The sequence below is a fragment of the Onychomys torridus genome, chromosome 10, assembly GCF_903995425.1.
Source record: "Onychomys torridus chromosome 10, mOncTor1.1, whole genome shotgun sequence".
NCBI lineage: Eukaryota > Metazoa > Chordata > Mammalia > Rodentia > Cricetidae > Onychomys > Onychomys torridus.
The window spans coordinates 54,791,814-54,815,950 of NC_050452.1; the positions used below are offsets into that span (position 1 = coordinate 54,791,814).

The 24,137-nt window shown below is 37.3% G+C and overlaps 1 pseudogene; it reads left to right on the plus strand.

The window, feature by feature from the left end:
- The first annotated feature begins 1,082 nt into the window (after positions 1–1,082).
- On the plus strand, positions 1,083–1,751 carry LOC118591893 (annotated as a pseudogene).
- The last annotated feature ends 22,386 nt before the right edge of the window (positions 1,752–24,137 follow it).

A 24,137-nucleotide genomic window follows, 5' to 3' on the forward strand; every position in this document is an offset into this window, starting at 1 on the left:
GACTTGAACTCACAGAATGGCCTGCCCCTGCCTCCTGAGTGCTTGGATTAAAGGTGTGCACCACCATGCCTGGAAAAAATATTAATTATTTACTCAGCTTTTATTCACATACATCTTTAAATTCAATGTCTGGACTTGACAGTTAGGAGGAATTTTTATTTTAAAATGAGGATTCTTTCAAAATAGCCATATGTATATCATGGAAAAAGGTATTTCCATTTATCTAACTCTACATGATAATAACAATCACATTGCTTCCTTGCTTAGCATAAAACACTGTTCACAAAATTCTTTTGGAAATCTATAGGCCATATGAGGTTAAGATGATTACAAAAGAGAGAAGTAAAACATGTGGTTACAGATTGGTATCAATTCAATGAATACAAACATGTAGAAGAGTCTAGCAAATGTATTTAGATATATGAAAAAGTGTGAGAAATTATAAAAAAAAAATCCAGACAGAGAAGCAAATCCAGAATGAGAAGCATGTACAACCATACCTACATATCAAACCAGAAAGGAAAGGCAGTAAAATGGTTTAATGCCAGCCTGAGTTCTTTCCCCAGAGTCCATGTGATGGTAGAAGAGTGAATTAAACCCACAAATAAGAAACAATAATCAAAATGACTCAGAAATATGCACAATGGAAGAATCACATACTATTGGAAAATAAGGATAACCCAACTTCATTTTTCACACACCTCTCAATTTAGACATTATATTTTCCATCCCTCCCGGAATCTCACCCACATTCCACTCTTTAATTGCTGACAGTTTCATCTGTGGTGATATAGTCTTCTGTCTCTCTGATCTTTCAGAATTTACCCCAATATCTGGCTTCAGGTTTTTTATTTAGTAAGACCATTTAAGATTCGTGTTACATTTGGCATCCAACTTGTGGGGCATAGATTAAAAAAAGAAAAAAAAAAAAAAAGCTGCTTGCCTGTGGCCTTGCACTCCCAAGCTGAGGACTGAGCTGCACTCAGCCAGTTGTGGTGGCACATGCTTAGTAGAATTTGCTGAAGGAGGCAGACGCAGGAGAATCCAAAGCTTCAGGCCAACCTGGGAGGCTTGCTGAGAAGATGCTGCAGCCAAACCAGGGCCGGGCCATAAATGGTGGCAATGGGATTATGGAGGTGGCAGATGCTGCTCCACATTGCAGGCTGTTCCTCATCATGTTGCTGGTGACAACGACTCTGCTACCAGGGATGAAGAGTTTACTGCTGCTTGTTCAGAGAACAATTGCTAGGACCATTGTGTTACAAGAAGCGTTGGCAAATGTCAGTTTGGAGAAGTTTGGCAAGGCAAGTGGCGGGGAGAAGAAGGTGCTGCGAAGATATTCTCTTCTAGGTTAGAGTGCTCATGGTTCTGAGAGACAGAGATTTATCAGATTGTGATTTTGTGCCATGAAAACATCCTAGGATTTATAGCAGCAGACAACAAAGATGTGGATTCAGCTGTGACTGGTGTCTCATTACCATGAGCATGAATCCCTTTTTGATTGTATGAATAGATACACTGTTACAGCAGAAGGGATGATCAAATTCACTCTGTCCATGGCAAGCAGTCTTGTCCATCTTCACATGGAGATTGTTGGTACCCGAGGTAAGCCATCTATTGCTCACAGAGACTTGAAATCAAAGAATATCTTGGTGAGGAATAATGGAACCTGTTCTATTGCAAACTTAGGACTGGCTGTGAGACAGGATTCTGCCACAAATACAATTGATATTGCTCCAAACCACAGTATAGACACACACACACACACACACACACACAAATTTCTGCGGGGAACCATCACCACTCCTAACAGCGACATTGAAGTCTCCAAAAAGAGTATGAGACCCCACAACAACAGTTTCAGTAGAACAATAATAACACGATTAAGCTTACAAACACCACCCAAAGATAGGCTTTGGACTACAAACTGCTCAGGACAATTTCTAGATAGCTATCTGAGATGATGCAGCTTCACAGACTATTCGAGCAAGAACTTGAGATAAGCCCTGCATTTTCCCATTATGCAGAGACTGGACAAATGACTCAGCTAACTTTCCTAGAACTTAACAATTAACCCAAAAATTTTCTTTACAGGATCCCCTAAAGATGCCTTCACCCACAGACAGCAGGAAATAATTTTAAGAACATGATGCCCATATTTCCAAGAGGTGGGGTGGGTGAGTTTTGGTTGTTTAATGAATTATGGATATTGTCATTGTTTATGATGGTTGGTACAAGTTGTTAGTTGTTAATGGTCAAAAAAGTTAAACAAAGGAGATTAGATTCAAAGTTCTTGTTTAAAAAAAAAGAAAAGGAAAAAAATGAGGATACAGAAAAAAGGTAAATTATTGAATCTACACTAAAAAAATGTAGAAATAATAGGATGGAAAGGTAGATTTTTGAATTTACTCTGAAAAGAAGAGGAAAGATAATGAAATGATAAGATAAAAGGTAGATTATTACTATGAAAGGAAAAAAGAGATAATATGTATATGATGGGATAAAAAGGTAGATTGTTGAATCTACTTTTAAAAAAGAACTACTTGTTTTAAATAGTTTACAATGGATTGGATTTTTATATACCATTTACAAATTTTGCATTGGACTCACCAAAATAGGATAATGAATTTTTGTCTGAATTTGTCTAATGTTAATGAACTAGACATTATTTATGTAATTCTTGATTGTATATATTATGTGCACTTATTGTACTTATTGTATTTTAGTTTTTCTTATATTAGTTATAACTGTTTTATTTTAGACAAAAAAGGGGAAATGTGATATATTGCGTCCCCCCCCCCGATATATTGTACACCCTAATAAACTTACCTGGGGATCAGAGAACAGAGCCAGGCACTAAATTAGACATAGAGGCCAGGCAGTGGTGGCACAGACCTTTAATCCTATCACTAAAAAGCAGAGATCTGAGTTCAAGGCCACACTGGGAACAGAGCCAGGTGTGGTGGCACATGCCTTTAATCCCAGCACTAAAAATCTCATATCTTTGCTTGGGAAGGACACATGCCTTTCATCCCAGGAAACGATGGCAGGAAGCAGAAAGGTATATAAGGTGTGAGGACCAGGAACTAGGGCTTTTAAGCTTTTAGGCTTTTAAGAAGTTCAGCTGAGATCACTTCTGGGTGAGGACTCAGAGCCATTCAGTCTGAGGAAACAGAATCGGTTGAGGGGTTGGCCAGATGAGGTTGGCTGTAGCTTATTCTGTTTCTCTGATCTTTCAGCTTATACCCCAATATCTGGCACCAAGTTTTTTTTATTAATAATACCATTTAGAAATTTGTGTCACATTCATCCCTCTGTTTACTCAGATCTGCAACAATGAGTCAGCTTTGACATCTTATTTTGCAGATTGAGCATGCATTCAACCTAGCAATACATCCAATTAATTTTACCTTCTAAAGCATAAGGCATTAGATTCCTCGACACTTTTTCTGCTTTTATGTGGTGTCAAGTGACTGTCCTCATATGTCATCAAGTCTTGTCATCTACCCTTGATGTTCTTGAAGTCTTTGATTTTTTCCTTTCAGTCTTTTCTCAGCATACCATCCATGTATTCTCTTCTAGAAAATGTTATCTAGAACTTGTGTCTTTTCTGCTCAGACCTCACTATTGGCTTCTTATTTCCTCCGGAGTAAGCACAAACATTTTTCTAGTCTCTCTCTCTCTCTCTCTCTCTCTCTCTCTCTCTCTCTCTCTCTCACTCTCTCGCTCTCTCTCCCCCCTCTCTCTCTCTCATACACACACACACACACACACACACACACACACACAGAGAGTGAGAGAGAGAGAGACAGAGGTGTGTGTGTGCATGTGTATGTGTGTATGTTTAGATGTTTCCATTAACACAGTATTTCTAACCCTACTATTATTATGATTTGAATGTAACATATCCTCAAGCCATGGACTGGGAGATCTACTGGGATTTTGATCCTGAGGGCTACAATATAACAATAGATGAATCTATTCATAAATTCATAATACAATGGCAGGATTGAGATATTCTTCAATAAGAAATATAAAAAGAATAATTTGTGAAACCACCTCTTGGTTTAAACCTCTTGGCTTAAAGCTTAATTACTCTCTTTCTCTAGATACAATTAAAGAAAGTACATGAGAGTTTCAATGAAGAATATTCACTTATTTCAAGGGAATTGTTATTCTAGTACAGAGTTGTGTCTCAGGAAAATAACCAGACAGAACATGGTGGAAGTTTGATAGGCCATGACTGCCGCCAACATATACATGTTGGAAATACATGGAGGTAATTCAGAAGTAAGCCTAGTAGAGTGTGCTGCCACTGAAGGGGGATGCATACAAAGTAAAGATAAGAGAATCTAGAAAGAAAAAAATGACTGTCAAAAATTCACAGTTTTACACACACACACACACACACACACACACACACACACACACATACACACACAGGAGGTAGGATCAATTACTGTAAATATTAAAGAAAGTAATTTACTTGATGTATTTGAAATATTTTTGATGCTCAATAAATGTCACTATTGGTATTATTTAATTAGATCCTGACATTATTTAATAGTAATAGACATGACTTTGTTTAGTTAGACAATATTTTGTTGGTCCATTTTCATTACTGGAACTGACTGCAAATCATGAAAGTACATTTATGTCATTCCCAATTTTGGAGACTAAGAGTTCAAATAGCATAGGCCAGCTGAGAAGCATCCTCCTTGGTACGCTACACAGTCTTAATGGTACCAGAGTGGAAAGAGTGTGGGGGAGGAGGAGCCTTCCAACCACCAAAAGGTACATGGGAGACAGAAGAACGCTCTTTTATGACAAACTTTTGTAAAAATTAGCTTTGCTTTAGAGGAAAACCAACTTAGTTCTTTCCATGGGCCTGCCACAAAAGAACAAAAAGTCCTCACAGTGCCATACCACAAACCAAACTTCTTACATTTGAATCCTGAAGAGACAAACTACATATGAACTACAGTAAGTATTAATAATAACTAATAATGATAACAAGTGTTATTTAAAAAGCTGATATCCTTGGTACACTATTAGAAATTCCAATGAAAGCCTATATTAAAATCTATCTCAATCCTGGTTAGTTTTTGTTAATTTGATGGACGCTAGTGTCACTGGGGAAGAGAAAACTTCAACTGAGAAAATGCCTCCAACCAGATTGGCCTGTGGGCTATTTTCTTGATCAATTATTGATATGTCAGGATCCAGACCATTGTGGGTGGTGCCCCCCCCCAGTGTTGGGGAGGACTCTAGATGGTATAATGTAAGAAAGCCAGCTGAGCAAACCATAGAGAACATACCAGTAAGCAGTATTCCACTGTGGAATCTCCTTCAGTTCCTGCCTCCAGGTTTCTGGACTGACTTTCTTCAGTGATGGAAGTGTGGCCTCCAAATTGTAGGATTTAGTAAATTTACTAAATTTCCTCCCCAAATTGCCTTTGATCTTACTATCTTATCACAGCAATAGTAACCTTAACTAGGACAATCACTTTTGTATTATTTAGACAATCCACAAGTCAGGTTTAACTACTGGGTACATAGTTTTGCATTGGAAACATGTAGCCAGAAGTTTCTCTGGTCCCACCCAGCCCCACAGTCCCACAGACCCTTACAAAATAATTACTCAGATGCTTATTTCTATTACAAACTGAATGGTCAAAGGCTTAAGTTTCTTGCTAGCTAGCTGTTTCATCTTAAATTAACCCATTTTTCTGTTCATCTATGTTTGACACATGGCTGTGGCATTGCCAGTCTGCTGGCATATTGCTCCTTTGGTGGCAGGCTGGCATCTCTCCCACCTCTGCCTTTCTTCATCTTGTCTCTCTCTTGGATTTTCCACCTAGCTATAACTTGACTTGCCATAGGCCAGAGCAGCTTCTTTATTAACTAGTCATAGCAACATATATTCATAGCCTACACAAAGACCATCCCACAACAGAAACTCTCCATTTTCCATCTACTGAAGACCAAGTCTATGCTGCATTTAAAAATGGGCATTGAATTTAGGTACAAGCTAGAGGCCTAAACTTTTGCTGTATCCTTAACTACCTAGGTTATCAGAATGCATTCAGTAAGGTGTCTGTTAGTTCATTCTCTAAGTTCTCTGAAGGGGAAAGCCAGTCCAACAGCCCAGAGTTTTGAAAGGGTGAAGTCTAAGGAGAAAGAAGGGATTCTCCACTGCCTGAATTCTTTTCCACGTAGAAGACATTTTGAATGAAATTTTATGTTCTTATCAAATTATTAAGTACAAAATTTACATGTTAAAAATACATGGGCCTAATTAGGAAACGATGGGCTGAATTTGACAGAGGGGATGGTTTTTCTGCACATTTGATTCTTTCCTTAGAATCAGCCTGCACCTCTTCAACCCATATTTTCATGCATTTATACCTGAAGTCAAAATCATTTCAAATTCTTGGTCTTTTCTTTTTTCTGATACTTTCAGGAAGTTTTTTTTTTTTCTTTTTTTCTTTCTTGGGGGTATAAAGGCCAAAACGGCATGAAGAATTCAAGAGCAAAGGAGAAGGCTCATTTTGTTTTCAACTTACATTTTTGCTAAGGATGTTCAAGAGAGAATTGTTCTTTTATCTAGAAATAATATCCTGGGCTAATCATTATTCAAAGATTTTTTTGCTGGGTCATACCACCACTTAGAGGTCTTAATTTCTTCTGTTTGGTCTGAATTAATTTGTCTAAAAGTAAAACTTCGTGCATGCCTGCTCATCAGTCTACCCTTGCTCTCAGTGTACACGTGGCCTCCTGAGCGGTAGCTGAAGTTTCTTCCCATTAGCTTGGCATTTCTCAACCCAGGAGGCCACGCTTTCATCTGTAAACTTGATCATCTCATTAAGTGCCCCTTCTTGCAGAGCTTTTATAATAAAATATTGTTAAATAAGTCTACAGAGCCCTAGGACTGGTCTCTGGAGAATGCTGTTCTTAATAACTCATCAAGTTAGAAAAGACAAAAATTTTTCCTAAACTTTTTTAATCTCTTAAAGCTAGTTGAAGATAAAAGGCCAAATGTTGTGTTTTTTTCTCTGAATTCACAACCTTTGCATTCATTCCAGCCATCTACACTGACCACTGAAATGCTAACTAAAACAGATTGGTATCTAAAACAAGTAAGTACTCAGATATCAGACGCCACACTCTAGAAACACTGCCAATATAAGAAATAGATATATCATATGCTTGATCAGAAGAACATCTATATAGAATCATGGTAAGCACAAGTTACATTATTCTGACTCTCTATCTTTAAAATACATTGCACAGTACCTTCTGCTGTAATTGGCATATATCGTTTCCAAAATTCAGGTACCAAACCCAATACTGAGTGTGATAATGTTACATGGGGATTTCTCCCTTGTCAATAGATTAAGGCCCTCATAAAAGTCACTTAACATAGTGTTAGGCACCTCTGCTCTTCCACCTTCTGCCTTGTAGTACACTCTTCATCTCTGGAGAGTACAGTCCTTACCAGACAGTTAAATCTGACAGTGGCTTTGTCTTGGACTCATAGTCTCCAGAACTGTGAGATACATTTGTGTTGTCTATAAAATGACCCAAAATCATATATTTTATAGCACTACTGAAAGCATAAGATACCTATATCAAAAAACTATAAATATGCAAATATATGCTCCATTTATAGTAGACTCTCAGTAATTATATAGTGAATTAATAAATGAGTAAAGTCTCCGGGCGGTGGTGGCACAGTCAGGCAGTGGTGGCACACGCCTTTAATCCCAGCACTTGGGAGGCAGAGGAAAGTGGATCTCTGTGAGTTCAAGGCCAGCCTGGGCTACAGAGTGAGTTCCAGGACAGGCTCCAAATCTACACCGAGAAACCCTGTATCAAAAAACCAAATAAATAAATAAGAGTAAAGTCATGGTGCACAAGTGACATGAGAGTGGGAGTGTAGTGAATAAAAATGACAAATTCATCTTTCTTGCTCATTAATCAATACAGCTAAATAAATAGTTTCATTTATAGCAAATGTACTCTCACAGGAAAGAAAAGAGATGGATGGAACTTTAGCCAGGAAGCCTACATTAACATGCTTTTCTTAGCAAAAATCCATTGCTGCTAAGGTGCCAACCTACAGTCCTATGAGCACTAGTTGAGTGATTCCAATGTCAGTGTTCATTTTGAAATGCATTTGTTACTATGGAAACAATACAATCTTTGGAAAGGAAAAGGTTTAATGGTACCTACAATTGTGCTGAACATTGCAAATGTGCATAATGTCTCCAAACACCTTACATGTGTACAAAATAATATAGAGAAGTCCTTGGATAGTGCATCATGAAAATATGCATTTACAAGTATTAAAAGTTAATAAATAACTGGAAACTAGAGAATTTAAATCAAACATAATATTCTCATTAAAGTTCTCTGTGGTATCTTCAATATAAAGGATGTCATTTATGGTGGTAGCTGTCGTAACAAGCACAGAATAATTCAAATTTAGCATGTGTTGTGAACATGAATGAATATATCTTTTAATGGATTTATCCAAAGCAAGGACTCTAATTTATATGTGTCTTAACTGTGTTCTAGTGCCCATGAAAAGGTTTAGGGAAAATTATGTATTCAATACATTTACCTATTTTTAATTAATTTCTACTTTATATTAATGTATAGGTGATGATATCAATGATGTGCCTGTGTGTGAGTTTGTGCACGTGTGTATGTGTGTGTGTGCATGTATGTGTGCATGTATGTGTGTGTGTGTGTATTCATATGTGAATGTGGGTGCAAACATGTTCTGAGTCACACATTGAAGTCAGAGGCAACCTCTAATGTCTGTGCTTTCCTTCCACCTTGTGGAATATAGGCTCTCCTATCACTTGCCACTTCAAATGCCAGGCTAGCAGGCCCATGAGTATCAGAGAAACCTATCTCTATCTCTCATCTGGTTATAGAGTATTTCATCCATCTTTACATAGGTCTGAAGATCAAAATCATAGGTCCTCACATTTTCATTGTAAGTGCTTTTTTACTAAACTATCTTCTCAGGCCTCAGCAGACAATTTTATTATTACAATATTATTTTTGTTAAGCTTTTCCTTCATTTTGTATGCCAGACTTCACCTAACAGTCTTCATCCCATTTTTCTCTACAGTTTTCCTCTTTTGCAAATATCAATTTTAATAAAGAATAATTTACATCTAACAGACTCATTTTTTCCATTTTTACTGGCCTGTATTCATGGTATATAGTGATCATTTTCAACCCATCCTTATACTTCTCCTTAGTCCTGCTACACTTGGCCCTCTCCAGCTACTCTTCTTCCTTTCTGTATTCTCTGTAAGACGCTTAATTCATTCAGAAGTAAAAAAAGAAAAGGTCAGTAAGTATATGGAACATATCCAATACTGATAGCCATTAGGGAGATGTAAATTAAAACTACATCAGAATTCTGTCTTATCTCTCTCACAATGATTATAGTAAAGAAAATAAACAATGAATGCTGGTGTGAATGTGGGCACAAGGGAGCTAGTACACAGTCACTCTAACCTCAGCCACTAGAAAAATTATTGTGATGATTTCCTATGTTTCAGCCTTTTTATATATAGTCTTAAGTATTTTGAAACATGGTTAAGCTCAAAATCTTACCACCATTCACCACACACACACACACACACACACACACACACACACAGAGAGAGAGAGAGAGAGAGAGAGAGAGAGAGAGAGAGAGAGAGAGAGAGAACCATGTGTCTCTTTGTTAATCTCCTGTATTTCTGTATCTGTTGCTTTTCATTTTAAGCTTGTCATAGACACAGAGCATATTATAGGCTTTTCTACCAGTCTGATAAAACATGGATTCATGTTTTAGATCATTTGGGTTATTGCATGATATCAGTGGCTTAAAAAGTTTTAAATTGTTCAACTGTAGTATGTTCACAGCATAACAGTTTTTGATTCACCAGCTAATGGTCTGTTTTGTAATATCAGTAGTATCAGCAGCACCACCACCACCAGCAGCAGCAGCAACAACAACAGCAGCAGCAGCAGCAGCGGCAGTAGTAGTAGTAGTAGCAGCAGCAGCAGCGGCAGTAGTAGTAGTAATGTGTGGTTGTTTTCTTTGGTTATTCAAACTGAACTTTGCATTTTTTTCTTTGCTAGTGACTAAATACCTAGGTATGGGATGGCATATCATCATGTGTACATTAGACACTCAAACTATGTTCTGAAGGGTCTCACCAGCTCACACAACCAACCAAAGAACATACTGTGAGTCCAAGCTGTTTCACATCCTGGAAAAGGATTTTCTCCTTATCTATGCTTCCCACCTTCATAGTTGTACACTAGTAATATTCCTTTCCCCAATGGACACTGATGTTAACTCTTTTCCAAGTTCCCTTATGCCACTTTGACCTATTTTAGGAAATGTATATTCACATCTTCAAAACATGTTATTAGTGTTGTGCCTATTTCTTTAACTGTTAATTTCTGACACCTCTATACTCTGGTAATAGCTATGTGTATTTGCCAATGTCAGTGGCTTGCTCGTTTGTACTGTAGATTTATTCTTCAATGAACAAAAGATTTATCTTTCTACTAAAGTTTTATTTCTCCTTTTGTCTTGTTGCTTACAGTTTGATGACACATAAAGTAAGCATTCACTTAGTAAACTCATTAAGGGGATTTTCAAGTATCTTTCTGACTTCTGGCTTCATTGTTTTATCTTCAGAAGACAAACTTGATGTCATTTCAATTCTTTGATATTTTGATGGGAGTTTCCTGAATACCCTACCATAGAATCTATAAAGAGAACGTTAGCTGTGAACTTGAGCACTGTAATAATTATAGTTTCCACTACTGTGATAAAATACCATGAACACAACTTGGTAAGGAAAATATTGATGTCATCTTACAGCTTGCAGTGAATCAACAAGGAAGTCAGGTCAGGAACTGAAGGCAGAAATCTGGAAAGAGATGATGATTCTGAGAGGCCATAAGGGAGTACTGTTTATTTGCTTGCTCTCCATGATTTGCTCAGCTTGCTTTCTTATACAACCTAGGACCACCTGTGCAAGTGTAGTACTATCTGCTGTAAGCTGGCCCACTCAGATGAAGCTTCTTTCTTCCTCCTCCAAAAGTAAGGGACCTTTGCCCAAATCTTGTAGGTTGGACTACATGCAATTCTTCCCCACAGTGGTCCATAGCTTTTATCTACATGATTACAGAAGAGATGTGGATGTAGCTAGACCCATTTATAATCCTCTCCATAATGATTGTTCCTGCTTCATGGAGGAGAGCTTCCTATGATTATTCTCCAATGTATAATACCTATCCTTACATAGATGTCTGAGTAAGATTATGAAAGTGATTATGACCTCTGTCCCCTTCTGCTCTTCTAAACCATCCTAATCTGCCCTTAGCTTTGGGGAATCAATGAAAATTTTAGTTGATACCTGGTTAACCATGGGTATGGTGGCCACATCATTCTGCTTTTTTTGATAAACATAAGACCCTTTATGGTACCATCATTCATGAGAGTCATTATCTATACTTCAGGTTCTGTTCTTTTTGGGCTCCAAGGAACTGATTTTGTAGGGTCTCCATATTTCCCCATGGTTGCATGAACATGTTTTTGCAGCATTCTGTATTCTGACTTGTATGTCTCCATCAAAACATTTAATAAATTAAAAAGTTGTTGAAAATAAACCAGAAATAACAATAAAAAATTCTCTGGAATTTTTTAATAAAAAAGAAAATGGGGTGAAGTAAAATATAACTGAAAGATATTTTTAAAACATGCTGACATTCCAACTGTCTGGCAAACAGCCATCAATAAAATAAATAAAACATTAGGTAGAAGGGAGGCATAAAATACACAACCTACTAATTTGCTGTTCTTGATAATGAATTGATCTTTAGCTATGACAAAAATTCACAACACTCTAATAAAACACAACAATGTAATTTCTCTCAGCAGCCCATGATGACATGTGAGCCAAAGCCAGAAATAAACATCTCTCTCCATTGACAAATCTGTATTATAATATTTAATAAATCCTAGGCTTCAGATTTAAAGTTCTTAAAGTATAAGAACAGAAAAGACAAAGTAACCAAAAGTCTGAACCAAAATAAAATGAAGGCTTATTTCTAAAAATGGACAAGTTATTTCTTAGCTACTTTGGCCCATGATGCATATATTATTGTTGAATTTTTAAAAAATGAAATAGCTTTGCTGAGTTATAATAAGGAAACAACCTGAATCAGCATATTTATTAAAAACGGTTAAGATATCTGACTCTAGAAAAACCATAACTTATTTGTGAAGAAGCAAATTCTATTTCTGAGTACTAGATAAATGACAGTCCATGCCGCTGCAGAGTTTGCCCAAATAATTTTACATTAAAAAGAAACAAATATACATTAGGTATCAAGTCTAATAAGATTTGGGTACTATTTTACAATCTCAGGAGAATATTCTCTTAAAAGTATCTTAAACTTCTTTTCTAAATTTATTACAATGTGCCTGTGTCCCTTAAATCAACGTATTTGGCTTGATTTATATTTGCTTATACAGTTTTTCAGCAGATTATATCAATATAGATCACTTGCTTCAGCATCAAGGCGTCTGATTTGTTTTAAAAGTTGAAATTTAATGACCAATGGAAGATGTTAAGAGATAGTAAGAAGGGTAGCCATGCCCTTGTGAATGAATTTAGATTTATTGAAGAGTCCTAGACAAGTGGCTATTCCCTACTGGGTTTTTAAATTAATTATCACTTGCTTTTAACATAGAGTCTCTCAGTGAACCAGGATCTTATAGTTTCAGCTAGAGGAACTGGCCAGCAAGCTTCTGGCATCACTGTGGTCTCTACTAACTGCCCACTGATCTCTAGGGTCACAGGTGCACATCACCAAGCTCCAGTTTTCTTTCCTTTTCTTTTTTTTTTTCCTGAGCTGAGGACCGAACCCGGGGCCCTGTGCTTGCTAGGCAAGTGCTCTACCACTGAGCTAAATCCCCAACCCCAAGCTCCAGTTTTCTGTAGGTTATTCGGATCCCAACTCAGGTCCTCATGCTTGAGCAAGCACTTCTCCACTGAGCCTTCTCCCCATTCCCATGACTTCATATTTGGATGTGATATTCTAGTGATTTCCCTTTAGTCTCTATTTGAGTTCTTCACTCCTTATCCTATCTGCACTTTTCCCTAAGAAAATAGAAGTGATATTTAGAAAATGTCCCAATTTTAGGGCAGCAAACTGACTAAGGCTGGTAAGTATCTATGTATTCTTCCTCATCCTGCTAACATGGACCCATTTGTCCTGAGTCATAGCTAAATCTAAGCCTTCCATTTTTAACTTGGATATTTCCACTTGACCATGTCCATCATCAAAACACACTTCAAAAGTTCCCATAGTAAAAGTATAAAAGAGACTAACTTCTCCAAATACCACTTAATTTAGAACTATTATACCATTTCCTTGCTTGCTCAGATAAAACTATCTCTAAGACCCAAATCCCAAAGCCCTAGACCTTATTTAAACATGCTATGCTTAAGGCCTTTCAGACTCAGTTCCTTGCTGACTATTTTAGTAACGGTGCTTTTATTAAGTATCGCATCTTTGATCCTTAATGTTTCTTTGATACTGTGTGATACTCTTTCTCTTTTTTCTCCCACTAATATCTGACTTGAATTTGGACTTTTCCTGTGACCTACACTGTTCAATCTCTAGATAAAGCTATCATGATATACTCTCTACATCAACATGTGTCCTTCAGACTTGTCTTGCTACCCTCATAGTTGCCTCTGATTTGTTCAGAAGCCACATGTTTGGAAACCATGAGATAAACTATCTATACCCATCACCCCGTTCAAATATATGTGAATAATCTCTGCAGTTCCTAATCATAGAAATAGGAAATAGCTGACAAGGTATAAAAGAACATCTTTGATATTGAAATGTTATTTACCCCATTTTACTCATCACACAGTTGTCTTATTGTTGTTTTCAACATAAACAAACAACCAATTTCAAATGCCAGTATTTTCACATAAGTCAGTGTTTTTACCTGCACCTTTTTGACCTCAAACACATGGTATAGTGGATAGCCAACCCAGCATTGGCCTGGAAGTTCCAACCCCCATTGAGGCTTCAGTAATGATCACGCCCACAAGGCGGGACAGAGGAGGGAGCCGAAGACCGAGGATCAGGAGGAGGTCACTCTCTTGGTTCGGGGCTCTGGACGCTGGAGGTAGACTGAGCAGAGTTCTCCAGAGAACACCGCCGGACTGTGCTATACCTTTGCCAGACCCTGCAACCTATCCCTTCATTTGTAAAGTTACCCCACAAAATAAACCTCCCTTTTAACTACATGGAGTGGCCTTAATAATTTCACCAATATCTGGCGCCCAACGTGGGGCAAATTCCAAAGGCCCAGGTGGCTCCCTCCCTCAGCCTCCTCCCTGGCTGGCAGCTGGCGGGTACCTAAACCTGCCTGCAAAGTTCCATTTAACCAGGGGACACCTACACGGTTCCATTCCCAAAAAAGGGAACAGCTAGTCCGGTCTCAGTTCCCTAGCTTAGCCCCTAGACCAGCAAAAACCGCTGTGAGTGAGGCATTCCCACTCCTCCCTGAGTGTTGGCTCCCTGCCACCTTGGCTCCTGCCTTCAGCTGCCACCAGCCAAGGTCGCTAGCAGGCCATGCTTTGGAGCTATACCAACGCCTCCTGCTGGCTGAAAAGTGCTACTGCACCACCCAAAACCACGGAAAGGTAAGCTTCTTTCAAGTAAAAGTACTTGATAATTTTACACCTTAAAACTGACTAACAAATTTTGAATAATTCTTGTAATATGGCTGACAACATTACCTCACAAGAATTTAAAAACCTTTTTGCCTGTATGATGAATGACATTTTCCTGGAAATATACGACCTCCCTAAGGCATATCTGGACTGTACCATTTTGACATTCATTGTAATAATTCACACAGTGTTCAAACACTGGTTTAATAGTAAGAACAAAGATGAGTCATTATTGGGACTGATACAGGCTTTAAAAGTTAGCAATGAAGGCTTACAGAAAAAGATTCTGTCTATGGAATCTGCTGACCAGGACTTACATAAAAAGATTCTCTCTCTGGAATCTGCTAACCAGAATTTACAAAACAAGCTTGTACCCAAAATTGCTTTTATTGATAATAAATATGAGTATTTAATGGATAGAACACTAACTCTCCAGAGTGAAGTTGTAGCTACTCAGACACTATATAAGGAAGAAAAATTATCATTACTTGATAAGATAAGGTCCATGGAATCATGTATTTCAAAAAAACATAAAAACTTTCATGATTCCATGAAAAAACTGGAATCCCTTACAAGAGAGGAGGTTTACTCCCTGGAACAGACCCTAGGTGCTCATTTACAAGCCCTAGAGGAAACTCTCAATAAACATGACAAGGGACCTAATAAGCAAAAGGGCAAGACCATACAGGTTGTAACATCTCCAAATGGCTCTCATACAATGGCTTATCCTGTTATCATCCATGAGAAGCCAACAGATGACACTAACCCCGAGCCATATATGACGTATACATTACAACCAATTACAACAAAGGACTTTAAAAATATAAAGGAAGCAGTAGTTACATATGGGATACACTCCACATACGTAAAACAGATGTTAAATTCGTGGTCTACCTCACAAAGAGTCATTCCAGATGACAGGCATCAGTTAATTTCAGCTGTTCTAGAATATAGCCAACAGTTACAGTGGAAAAGCTGGTTGAGAGAAGAGGCAAGAAATTTAGAACAACAAGGTAAACTCAGAGGTTTTGAGATCTCCCAAGATCAAATACTGGTAGAATTTTAATAGTGGGATATGATTCTCTAGGCGTGAAACAAAGGTCCAGACTAGGAGGGTACTCAATAGAAGCCATTCAGTGAATCAAAAACATCCATAATCACAGAGTTGAAAATCAGAATCGATTCCCACTTAAATGGGGAAGGGCGAAGACGGTACCTAGGGTAGCCAAGGCCCATGAAGACTTAGCCCTCAGCAAATCAGAGGCCTGGAGAGATGAATGACACTATATAGGAGTGGAGTTGGCAGCTTTCCACAAACCCTCTCAACTATTGAAATGCTAAGAAGGACTATACTAGCACGTCCGTATCTATTACTAATACTGCCCACTCCTGACTTTAACCTCCAACTGAAAGCACTAATTTTGTCAACTCTTCAGGTGCCTCCCTGGAGATTCGATAACCCCTCTCAACTGAAGGTTCTTCCATTTTCAAGTTACTAAGGTCTTGAACTAACGAAAGGCTTAATACAAATAGCTGTTATCAGTTAAGAATATAGCGTGAGCATAGTATAAGTAACGGGAGAAAACCTTAACGTGGCAGAAATTGGAACAACAATTGGGTAATTTCGAACGGCTCAGATATTAGAGGTATCGAGAGAAAGAAACAATAAAGAAGATTAACAAGAAATAAGATAACCAAAAAAGAACACAAAACATGTACATCACCATATTTACAGAGATACATAGCTTCAGTCATAATTTGGACACAAAGGAAGGTATCGCTTTTCCAGTATCTAAATTTGGATAGTATATGGGTACTTCATCTCTTTAGAGTCACATTGCGTATGAATGAATATAGTAGAGTCTAATTGAGGAATTACGGAGAAGAGAATAAATGTAAACTGATACCTCTGAGAGAAGTTTCACAGGAATGGGGAGAGTGCACGCCGTGGGTCTTGGATCACATTAGACTAGCCCAGTCTAAAGAATATCTAGATTTTGATGTAGCTATAAAAATGAGATCGGAGAAGGAAATAACCAAAGAGTACGCACGATACAATAAAAGTTTAAAAGTAAAAAAAAGTAAGCAAAGGGATGTAATTACACAACAAAGGAAATGAATAATAAGAAAGAGTATAATGCGAAGTCCTGTTAATATGCAATAGCCACTGAGATTCAAAGAAGAACAATCATACCGAGAATATCCAACACTTATTTCCAATTTTTCCACATACTTGAGTAGATACTTCCTCTTTGCCTTATTTAAAATTCCGTTCGCTTATAACGTCGCTTCCTTCCGTACCCAATTTTCGCGCTGCGACACTCACAGTGGAGATCCTACTCACAAGAATTTGCAGCAAAGTTATCAGATAGCTCATATAAGTCCAGATTTTATCCTGATGGTTCTAAACTTGTGACACTAGCCTATTAAAAAATACAGTGTTACGTGCCTGCTCCAGCATCATCATGGCCCTGGTACAGCCAATTTCATCAAAGGGAGGGCACGACAGATATTAGCGAGAGACCCCACAAATGATCCAAAAAACGTAGTAACACCATAAAAACAATGTACTGTTCTCACAGTATGCCTATCATTTGGGTGAGATTAAAAGCACACTTTTTACTCTACTCATAGATACAACTGAATCAAAGCGAGATTGCCTGTTATAAAAGTCTACAAGATAAAAACCTAGAGTGAGGGCAAATTAACCCATGTGGGTAAAGACGAAGATAGGTGAACCTTACTCTAAGATCAATAAACAAAAGAAAGTACTCTTGACATCCTAGGAATAGAAAATATGCATATGTACTGCATAAAAACTTACTAATTAGAGTTTGTCAACAATATATTAACATTTCTGCACTCAAGAGGACCTTATACACTGATCATGAGACAATTAAAAAGCGAAATTTAAAGACCCACATATAAATGAGGAGCCTATTTAGTTTAAAATTCAAATTTTCCATGGCCATTTTGGTTATATCCCTGCAGGACAGGGCTTAAGATAAGTAAGACGGTGTTTTCACTCTACGAGCCATTGAGCAGTAACGATGCAAAAATTTCTTACATTTAAGTAGATTAAACAAATTTTTATGCTATAGACCCTTGAAATTCAAAAGACAAAAATTATATTACTTTAATGGTACATAAAATGAGAAACAGATTATACACACAAATTACTTTGAAATGGTGGGCGACCGCTGCGGTCTTCAAGAAGATAAGAGTTAAAATGGTAAACTTTTCTATCCAACTTTATTGCGAGAATTTGCGTATCACACCAGATTGTTATGCCAGTGTCTTTTGCTCTCTAATTTTCTATCTAGAATCAAAAATAGCCAGGAAGGAGAGGGTTGAGGAATAGAGCGGGAGGGTTGGTGAGTAAGAATAAGACATAAGAGAGAGGAACGCAAGAGGAAAAAGAAGGCAGAACCGAGAGAGAAGAACACGAGTCTCAAGGACTAGAATTCCTATTAGAGTTGTGGATATATGCTATGAAGGTGAGAGTTAGGATGAAGAAGTTTAAAATCAGTTCAAATTGAGAGGGTTAGGCTTGTACAAAAATACATTGTAATGTATATTTTCTAATTTTATATAACAGTAGTGACTAATCTGACATAATATTTACACCCCTTATTGGTAATAGATAAAAAAGTTTTTACAACAGCAATATCTTTAATCGCTAAAAGAAAGGCAATGTATCTTTATCCTAAATTAAGGCGTCATCATAAAGAAACTATCAGCATCTGTATTTCAGTGTTGTCGTGCGAAAAGAATTTATTCATGTAATAATCAATTTAACAATAGCTTATGTTAATATATATCAAAAACCAGAGTTTCACCCCAATATCTTTTCATAGAAACCAAGTTGAATATTTTCATGTTAGCACATTAATAATTAATGCAATTCTAAACAACGTTAATGCCTTAAGCAGCCTTTGCAAGGGATTACAACTGTGACTGGTTATATAACTTCCCATAGAGTACCCAATCATAATACTGAATTTACTCCCAATGTATTCATCAAGACAAGAAGAAGCAGCTATTTCCTTGAAAATGGTATTAGAGGCTTAAAACTAAATAGCAAACAAAACTGATGGTTATCTGAGGATATAGGAGTGTGACAAAAGGAAGGCAGCCAATTTGGTGATCTAAACGCATCAGGATAAGCTTGGCTTGAGAGAAAGCGAGCTTTTTAGCAAGAACACACGCTGGAATATCACAAGATGCAAAGGTAGTTTAAAATGCTCCAAGCACATTTTAATCGTAAGTTCAGGAGGACCTACCACGTCACGACGCATATATCGGAGATGATTCTCTATTATCTGTATTCCTGTTTAAATATGGTCTAGTAAAAAACAGCTGGGAAGAGTACATTAACTAGGGAATGCATACATGATCTGGCTGACGAGAGCAATTCTTAGTGCCGAGAGTCTGTTAGGTAAAGAAGTAAAGTACAGAGAAACAAGCCTCAAGCCGTGAAACCGAAGTTTGTCTGCGGCTCTCTCCTCCACTACAAACACGACTGAGGCGGTATGCCTCTTTGCTCCAGCTCGCCCCTGGATTCTCTTGGCTCTACCCTAGGGAGACATGAAGAATAATAAGCACCCTCATATAATAGGCCTCTTAATTACGCATTCCATTTACTCACTGGAGATGGAACTGGAAATACCATATTGCCATTATCACATTTTACAATGATTTGATAGAAAAATTGATCTATGAAGAATATTGGAATTTAGCCGTATCAACAGGAATTCTCTCTATATTACAAAGAAGCCACGCGAAATGACCTACAAGTATGACACGAGCCAGTATACCTACCATAAAGAAGTATAGCCTGAAACTATATTAGTGGGGATATGGCTCATCGCTTTATCTCAACATAGGAATAGAGTAGGAGTCTAAAAACGACAAAATGCACCTAGTACTCTATTTATCTGCTTGGAGACTCGGAGCAGAAGATTGTATAGGCATAAACCACTTTGCTTAAGATGACAATTAAATACTTATGTAAGAATGTAATTTCCCCCAGACAAATTACCTCACAATTCTTAATACCCACAGGCCAGACTATATTTGTACTAATATTCTCTAGATTCTAGAGAGAATTCAGGCCACACAAGAGAAGGAATTAAAGACCAGCACGACTTTACGTGATAAGATTGAACAAGTATCTGTCTAATGAGTTGGAAGAAGTAAAAAAAAAACAGTTTATAGTGCAACCACAATCTGAGGAAAAGGGAGAGCCTCTTCTGCCCAATAATTTTGCTAATCCCAGAGCACATCACCACAGTCACATACACGAAAGTCGCACATTGCTAGTTTAGAGTAAATTCAACATGGCATCATTAAATATGATAATAAGTAAGAGCTCCACTCAAACAATCAGCCTCACACTCCCAGGAAAGAATGGGACTTATTTGTATCTCAAGTGGCAGTTAGAGGCATCCTTTGTATCACATATACCTCTTATAGTATGAGCTCTTACTCTAAAGGACTCGATTTATACCGTCTGCTCCTCCAGGGGCAAGCCACATTCTTAATCCATAGTGTCATTATAGGGCAGTACTTTCAATTAGAGAGAATTACTTCTCCGCTATGATAGATGGACTATCTATACAGAATTTAACCTATGGCCAATTGGATACTTACTTAAGCAGAGGGAGACTTGTAGAAGAAATTTGAACATTAATGTAACTATCAGAGAAATCTATCTCTAGACTCTGAAGCTCTCTCGACAAAGAGGAGACTCACTCCTCTTATCGCTATGAGCTCATACTTATGTATAAAGTGATACAACTATTGTTCGAAAGTCTCGTAATGCTACTGTGGCACAAGCTCTTCTGATGGGTGACTAGTAGACTTCCAGGGAACCTCTATTAATTTTGACAGTGTATACAAACGTAGAGTCTATCAAAAGGTTCAATCAAAGGCTTCCCTAAATCGCTTGTACATAGTCAAAAGATAGATTGCACTCCGCGCCTTAATTTAAGAGACATCAAGCTGTAAGATTACTGTGGGAGCTGTTTATTGGAATTAAAAAACAAGAGTGAAGTTCTAAATAATAAAAATTCTATCTTAGTTTTCCTTGAAAAAATCGCTGAATTATTATCCTCTAAAAAACCATTTACTAGGTAGTAGGCTGTTCTGCCCTAACTTAACCTGTATCGACAACAGTCCTCTTCTACGCAGTAAACTAAAGATCACACTAAGAGAGACAATGAAATAATTGGAGCTGTTCCTATAAAAAGTTGAAAAAGAAAAATGAGGCTCGATATCAAAATTGAAATTTAGTACTATTAAAAGGGGTAAAAAATTATAAAACCAACATAGGTGGTCACAAGTACTTAGGGACAGGAATGAAGGAACCCACAAGACAGATAATATTGTGGTTCATGTTACCAATACACAGGAACTATTTTAATAACCATTTAAGAGTGAGTAAATGAGTATATCACAATTTTATTCCAAATTTCAAGATTATTTTATGGGATAGCGATACATAATTTGAGAATATAAGCATTCCAATTGCGTTCAAAAACTATTGAGAGCGGACTCGGCTTATTGTAAAGTGATCTATATGCAGATTATATGGGAGAGAGAAGCTTACTCTTATGAGTCCTATTTTTTATGTTTCCAAATAAGTCTTATATAAGGGATCAAGTGGACCCAAATTGCTTTAACATAAAAGATAGAACTGAAAATGGGTCCTTCCTACCTAGTTTGAACATGAACGATATCAACACAAGACCAGCATTGTGGCTTCAGCTTGGGAAGTCACCTCATCATATTGCAATAAGAAAAATGACATAATTTCCCTTTTAAGTGACACTGCAAATGATCATTGTAACAATTATAATCAGGGAAACGCAGTGGAATGACACACAGATAGTTCCAGGCAGGCCTCTGCGCTAGAACTCTAAACTAAAATGGTACAAATCCATCCACATGCTTCTGGTTTGATCAAAAATGAGTCAGACACACTATGCTCTAAATATTTCTACTGTAGTGCCTTGTTAAAAGGGGAGTTAAATACTTATCTCTTTTATGAACAGAGAAAACAAATGGGCAAGCCAGGATATCAAACAGTGAGACACCACAGCATACACAAATATAGATGCATAGCTGTTGTGTAACGTTTTCCTCACAGTCTAGCATATATTTAGCTCACCCAAGGGGTCTTTATCAAGCAGATCTGAGTCATTGATTTTTTCAGTAGGAAACCACGAGACTAATTGTGGCATACACAAAAGTGACTGAAATTTCTTACATTTTCTCTTTTAGAAAAAAAATATAACCAGTGAGGATAATAGTTGTGAGAGAACCCTCCTATTTAATCTTCTTACAATTTATTAATCAGTTTGTAGGGTATCACAGAGTGAAATAAGTAATGCACCGAATCATCAAGTCTAGGGAAAACAAATTACACTCAATAATATTTCCAGTACTAATATAGTTTACACATTTATGCAATTCACAGGATATCCCACTCAGCGTCGCTCACTGTGCCAAAAGCGGACCATCTAGACAACAAAGAGAATTGAGATAGTAGTAGCAAAGATTTGTTTCATGTTAAAAAAATAAAGTTAACAGTGAGTATTTTGTAAAAGCTAGAAAAGCCCAAGACACTTTCACAAAAAATTATCTTTATCAAGAATCATAGAAAATAACCCACTCTGCATGGTATAAATGAGTATTTAACTAGCAAAAGGGTTAATGTATGAAAAGGTAAAAGTGACCTAATGCTACTCATTTTCTCACAGAGCTCCTATGAGATAAAAATCAGACGACGGAATGGTGACATTCAGAGTTTTAAATTTTGAAAAAATGAAAAAAATTTCAACGATAAAATTGTTTTAATCAGTATATTAAAACACTAAAGCGTCTCTTCATTGCACTCAGATATGCCAAGAGAGAAGAGGAAGCATATGACCTGATAAATAAGGGTATACCAATAAAAAGGTAATTAAGACATATATTGGCTCAGCACTTGTATCGAGAAAATGTGTCTACAATTATAATGAACCATTTGCAGAATTTGGGCATAAAATAAATTACTAATATGTATTTAACAGAAGCCATTTATTCCTATTTGGGCCAATAATTTTTCTTTTCAAACGTATTTATCTTTGACTCAGATTAGTGGAGGGTACACTATTATCTACTTCGCTAGGAGTGAAAATTTATCTCTATGATAGAGAGGCCATCAAGAATACATAATTTCAGATTGACTACGTAACTCCAGGTAAAAACAGCACGTAACTGTTATTCCTCAATCACCCTGCCTATAGATGTAAGTCTTTGAGACATGTGCCCAAAGACATATTCCATGGGTTCAAGAACAACTGATTCTTAGGATAAGCAAGCTAACATTTAAAGCAGCAGCATTTAAACTATTGCACCACCAAGACGAAAATATTTGTTTTCCCTTACTATTACTACCATAATAACTAATTGTAAAGCATCAAGTTTTTCACTTCCCTGCGCCTCTTCATTCAAATATAGATTACAAAAATATCCCTTAAAGGGAGTTAAAAGTGAACATAGCAAATAATTATATAACCCACAATAATAGGTTATAAACACATCACTCGATTTTAATTCTCCAAGTCAGCACGGCTCGGAATATAACAGGCAAAATAAAGAATTAAGAAAGCTCTCCAAAAGCTAACGGAAAACTGTTAATGTGACATTGAGATCGGCTTTACTAAAATCCATCATTATAGTAGTCATAACAACAAAGTGTATAACACAATCCACCAAAGACTAGAATCCGCTTAGGATAAGTGCATTAATTAAGCAATTAATTCCTTGATGTGTATAAAAGCGACATTAGGCTCCATATTTCTTTTTGCTTCAAATTGCTGTATTTCTTTGAGATTATTAGTGTATTTACCAGAACGCAAAGCATTGCGGTGTAGTCAGATCTACTTGGGGACGACTCATAGTGAGCCAACCTTATCCTAGTGCATCGTCACTCTGAGGTCTATACAGCCAGATTCCAGCAGCCTCCCATAAATTCTCAACAAAGATCTTCTTGTTCTCTCTACACAGTTGTGTGTCCCTCTAACCATTCGTGCTGGGATTAAGGCATCAGAGACTGGCCAAACCACCTGATTTATTCCCTTGCCCTGCCGCCCTGTCATGTGGTGAAAAGAGGCCTGTCTCCTAGGGCATGCTTGTCGAATGTTTCTCAGTAAGATGAGGATCGACATCAGTCTGACCTGCGTAGAATCCAGACACGAGAATAACAAAAGGACAGGGTCAAAGTATAGAAAGTTTGCGGACAACACATCACTGATTAAAAATCAGCTGAAGACAATACGGCACACGGTTCTAGGAAAGGTC